We start from the raw sequence: 5,936 nt of genomic DNA, 5'->3' as shown, positions 1-5,936 counted from the left end.
CTCCACGACCGCACCTTGACCAAACCGTCACCTCCGTCAACATGTTAGTTATCTAGTAAGTGGATCACAGGATGCTGGGCTGTGATGTTATCCGTGCGTCTGGGTAAGACTACGCATGAACACGGTCCATCAGGTGATAGATAGTGGACGAAACGCGAGTGAGGGTATCGATTTGAAGAGCAGAGGGAAAAAAGTGCCAAGGCTCGTGCCGTGGGAAAAAACTTCCGCGACAGTGGGATGGGAGTAAGAGCAGTAGTGGCTTACTAGCTGCGATAGTTCATGCAAGGCTGGATTTGTTAGTATGGATATCATGCATCATTACCGTGGCAAGCGATGGCGATGTATCCCAGTTGCTGCAGCCGCTAAATTCCTGGAACAATCAAGGTCGAAATATAGTAGTGGGAGATCAAAAATGTGGAACGCTTCACGATTTCGCGTGTCATCCTTGCGCAGGGGCCATGCTAATCTTCTCTGTATCGTTCCAGTTTTAGTATGTGTACTGCCGAAGCAAGTACGACACTGAGACGTGAAGTGGCCTTCTTTGGCGCACCCGGATCAGGTCTTGGGTTGGCCGTCGTATATGACGACCGAGCGGCACCCGCTGATTTGCAGGTAGGATGGCACGTGGCGATGGAGATCGATGGTGATGTTAAGAACGGGGTACGTTTGGAATTGCGCCCAGCGTTCGGCAGTGTGGCCATGTACAGTGCCATAGGGGCGGAAAGCCGCGATAACGTCTTTCGCCGGAAGCTCGAATGGGAGTTCGAAAACTCGTATGGTGCGCATTCCTAAGCCTGCGTGGTCGATACTGAATGCATCGACATTTCCGTCGACGTGGCAAAAGCGTAGTCCATGTTTGGTGTCACGAAGTATTTTTTCGCACACCGTGTCACTGATGACTTTGACGTACACAGTACTGGCATGAGATTTTCACTCTGCAGCGGAGTGTGCGCTGATATGAAACTTCCTGGAAGATTAAAACTGTGTGCATTTTTGGCATCCAGTCGTTAGTACATTACTAAGAGACCAGAATTATTGTGAAATATATTGAGAAAATGTCGACTCATACTGATTCAAATTCTGAAGGTGGCAGGGGTAAAATACAGGCAGCGAAAAGCTATTTACAATTTGTACAGAAACCAGATGGCAGTTATAAGATTCGACGGACATGAAAGGGATGCAGTGGTTGGGAAGGGAGTGAGACAGGGTTGTGGCCTATCCCCGATGTTATTCAATCTTTATATTGAGCAAGCAGTGAAGGAAACAAAAGAAAAATTTGGGGTAGGTATTAAAATCCATGGAGAAGAAATAAAAACTTTGAGGTTCGCCGATGACATTGTAATTATGTCAGAGACAGCAAAGGACTTGGAAGAGCAGTTGAACGGAATGGACAGTGCCTTGAAAGGAGTATGTAAGATGAACATCAACAAAAACAAAACGAGGATAATGGAATGTAGTCAAATTAAATCGGGTGATGCTGAGGGGATTGGATTAGGAAATGAGACACTTGAAGTAGTAAAGGAGTTTTGCTATTTAGGGAGTAAAATAACTGATGATGGTCGAAGTAGAGAGGATATAAAATGTAGACTGGCAATGGCAAGGAAATCGTTTCTGAAGAAGAGAAATTTGTTAACATCAAGTATAGATTTAAGTGTCAGGAAGTCGTTTCTGAAAGTATTTGTATGGAGTGTAGCCATGTATGGAAGTGAAACATGGACGATAACCAGTTTGGACAAGAAGAGAATAGAAGCTTTCGAAATGTGGTGCTACAGAAGAATGCTGAAGGTAAGGTGGGTAGATCACGTAACTAATGAGGAGGTATTGAATAGGATTGGGGAGAAGAGAAGTTTGTGGCACAACTTGACTAGAAGAAGGGATCGGTTGGTAGGACATGTTTTGAGGCATCAAGGGATCACAAATTTAGCATTGGAGGGCAGCGTGGAGGGTAAAAATCGTAGAGGGAGACCAAGAGATCAATACACTAAGCAGATTCAGAAGGATGTAGGTTGCAGTAGGTACTGGGAGATGAAGAAGCTTGCACAGGATAGAGTAGCATGGAGAGCTGCATCAAACCAGTCTCAGGACTGAAGACCGCAACAACAACATGGCTTAGCCACAGCCTGGGGGTTGTTTCTAGAATGAAATTTTCACTCTACAGCGGAGTGTGCGCTGATGCGAAACTTCCTGGCAGATTAAAACTGTGTGCTGGACCGAGACTCGAACTCGGGACCTTTGCCTTTCGCGGGCAAGTGCTCTACCGACTGAGGTACCCAAGCACGACTCTCGCCCCGTCCTCACAGCTTTAATTCCGCCAGTACCTCGTCTCCTACCTTCCAAACTTTACAGAAGCTCTCCTGGGAACCTTGCAGAACTAGCACTCCTGAAAGAAATGATATTGCGGAGACATGGCTTAGCCACAGCCTCGGGGTTGTTTCTAGAATGAAATTTTCACTCTACAGCGGAGTGTGCGCTGATGTGAGCACTTGCCCGCGAAAGGCAAAGGTCCCGAGTTCGAGTCTCGGTCCGGCACACAGTTTTAATCTGCCAGGAAGTTTCAATATCATTTCCATATCAAATGGTTCAAATGGCTCTAAGCACTATGGAACTTAACATCTGAGGTCATCTGTCCCCTAGATTTAGAACTACTTAAACCTAACTATGGACATCACACACATCCATGCCCGAGGCAGGATTCGAACCTGCGACCGTAGCGGCATCGCGGTTCCGGACTCTAGCGCGTAGATCCGCTCGGCCACAGCGGACGGCAATTCCCATATCCACTGGAGTCTCACACAGAAGTGACTTTAGATATCCCCCATAGGAAATCACCAAGGGGATTGAGGTCAGGTGACCCAGCAGGCCATGGCATAGGCCCCTTCCGATTCAGAGATCAGGAAATACAGCACTGAGGTGGTTGCGGACATCCACACTGAAGTGAGGCAGTCGACCGTCGTGTTGTATCCGCGTCCTCTCACTAACGGTATAAAATACGATACAACAGAACCATCTTCAGGAAAAGTAAAGTAGACAAAACCTTCAATATGACTTCCTACTAATCAGGCTCGTCCTCGTTGTTTCCTTGCAGGAAATAAAGAATGTACACGTAAATAAAAAGCACAGCACGTGTAAACTGGTACTCAGTTGTAATTAGATGGAAAACAGTAATGTTAGACAAAGTGATAAACAAGTTCACTTTCATATCCCCTGAAGCTGGCCGGAAGTAACTTCCATGGTACTGGAGTAGTGTTTCTCAATCTTTCTGAGGCCGTTACCCTTTTGACAATGTTGACTGGAATACTCTCTTTCAAATTCTAAAGGTGGCAGGGGTAAAATACAGGGAGCGAAAGGCTATTTACAATTTGTACAGAAACCAGATAGCAGTTATAAGAGTCGAGGGGTATGAAAGGGAAGCAGTGGTTGGGAAGGGAGTGAGACAGGGTTGTAGCCTCTCCCCGATGTTATTCAATCTGTATATTGAGCAAGCAGTAAAGGAAACATAAGAAAATTTCGGAGTAGGTATTAAAATCCATGGAGAAGAAATAAAAACTTTGAGGTTCGCCGATGACATTGTAATTCAGTCTGAGACAGCAAAGGACTTGGAAGAGCTGTTGAACGGAATGGACATTGTCTTGAAGGGAGGATATAAGATGAACATCAACAAAAGCAAAACGAGGATAATGGAATGTAGTCGAATTAAGTCGGCTTTGTTGAGGGTATTAGATTTGGAAATCAGACAAAGTAGTAAAGGAGTTTTGCTATTTGGGGAGGAAAATAACTGATGATGGTCGAAGTAGAGAGGATATAAAATGTAGACTGGCAATGGCAAGGAAAGCGTTTCTGAAGAAGAGAAATTTGTTAACATCGAGTATAGATTTAAGTGTCAGGAAGTCTTTTCTGAAAGTATTTGTATGGAGTGTAGCCATGTATGGAAGTTAAACATGGACGATAAATAGTTTGGACAAGAAGAGAATAGAAGCTTTCGAAATGTGGTGCTACAGAAGAATGCTGAACATTAGATGGGTAGATCACATAACTAATGAGGAGGTACTGAATAGGATTGGGGAGAAGAGGAGTTTGTGGCACAACTTGACCAGAAGAAGGGATCGGTTGGTAGGACATGTTCTGAGGCATCAAGGGATCACCAATTTAGTATTGGAGGGCAGCGTGGAGGGTAAAAATCGTAGAGGGAGACCAAGAGATGCATACACTAAGCAGATTCAGAAGGATGTAGGTTGCAGTAGGAACTGGGAGATGAAGAAGCTTGCACAGGATAGAGTAGCATGGAGAGCTGCATCAAACCAGTCTCAGGACTGAAGACGACAACAACAACATACCCCTGAGTGCAAGCTGATATTACCTAGCACCCCCCACAAATAAAATCATCAATATCAGTGAATAACTGAAGTGTAGAATGAAAAACAATTGTGTTTGAACACTTTTATTTTTAAAACTACGAAACATAGTTTCTGTGGCTGTTTTAGTATATCGTGAACTAATTATTCTGCTTATTTATAACAACATTTTTTATAGGAAGATGAATCACGTAGCAGGGTATCGCTAGTGCTGCCTGTAACTCCTCTTCAAATAATAAAGCTAACTGTTCACATTGAGGGTAGACACTTGTTACAAAGTACGCTTCGTCTGCACCACTTCTCTCGCTAGAGACTCTTGCCTCACACACGCTCTACACCCGCATTTAAAAGCAACTGAATTAAACCGCGTGCGTAACACTTACTGTATGTAAATTACTTCATTTCTGGACTCCTTTCTTTTGAACTGGTAGAAACTGGAAGACCTTAGGCTGCCCAAGCTTTAAGTCTGATAACTACAACTAATAATAGTAACACTGTGAAAGCTCTGCAGAAATTTAGTAACCATTACGTACTTACTGTTGTGCCATGCCGTCAATTAGATGGATTATCTGTAGCCAAATGAATAACGAAGCAATCTCTGCTCAATTGTGCGAACTACCTACAACCCAGAGAAGGCATTTTGATGAGATGTTAAAGTATATGTGACGTATATATCTCAGTTTTACTGTCATAGTTGCGTGGCACAAAGCAAAAAGTTTGCGTGTAAAAAATGAACTGTGTCAGTATAAGATATTCATACATTCGTTGCATAATCTTTAACCTCACTCAAATTGTGTCATGGGTCAATACGCGTGTTTGAAGAACGTTAAAAGATAATTTATTAACCAGTTATTACAGAGTTACAAAATAGTAATAATGATAATGACCTTTAAATAAATAGTTTAGTCTCGTAACCATATTGTTGTTGTGGTCTTCAGTCCTGAGACTGGTTTGATGCAGCTCTCCATGCTACTCTATCCTGTGCAAGCTTCTTCATCTCCGAGTACCTACTGCAACCTACATCCTTCTGAATCTGCTTAGTGTATTGATCTCTTGGTCTCCCTCGACGATTTTTACCCTCCACGCTGCCCTCCAATGCTAAATTTGTGATCCCTTGATGCCTCAAAACATGTCCTACCAACCGATCCCTTCTTCTAGTCAAGTTGTGCCACAAACTTCTCTTGTCCCCAATCCTATTCAATACCTCCTCATTAGTTACGTGATCTACCCACCTTATCTTCAGCATTCTTCTGTAGCACCACATTTCGAAAGCTTCTATTCTCTTCTTGTCCAAACTGGTTATCGTCCATGTTTCACTTCCATACATGGCTACACTCCATACAAATACTTTCAGAAACGACTTCCTGACACTTAAGTCTATACTCGATGTTAACAAATTTCTCTTCTTCAGAAACGATTTCCTTGCCATTGCCAGTCTACATTTTATATCCTCTCTACTTCGACCATCATCAGTTATTTTACTCCCTAAATAGCAAAACTCCTTTACTACTTCGTCTCATTTCCTAATCTAATCCCCTCAGCCTCACCCGATTTAATTTGACTACATTCCATTATCCTCGTTTT

General features: G+C 43.3%; 1 non-coding gene across 1 annotated transcript; it reads right to left on the bottom strand.

Annotated features, from left to right (window-relative positions):
- Positions 1–408: 408 nt before the first annotated feature.
- LOC126210884 (U6 spliceosomal RNA) lies at positions 409–515 on the bottom strand. Its single transcript, XR_007540840.1, has one exon. It is a non-coding gene; the product is annotated as a U6 spliceosomal RNA (small nuclear RNA).
- Positions 516–5,936: the final 5,421 nt, after the last annotated feature.

Source organism: Schistocerca nitens, chromosome 10, assembly GCF_023898315.1.
Source record: "Schistocerca nitens isolate TAMUIC-IGC-003100 chromosome 10, iqSchNite1.1, whole genome shotgun sequence".
In the NCBI taxonomy this organism is placed as follows: domain Eukaryota; kingdom Metazoa; phylum Arthropoda; class Insecta; order Orthoptera; family Acrididae; genus Schistocerca; species Schistocerca nitens.
This window is presented reverse-complemented; position numbering and strand designations above follow the sequence as displayed.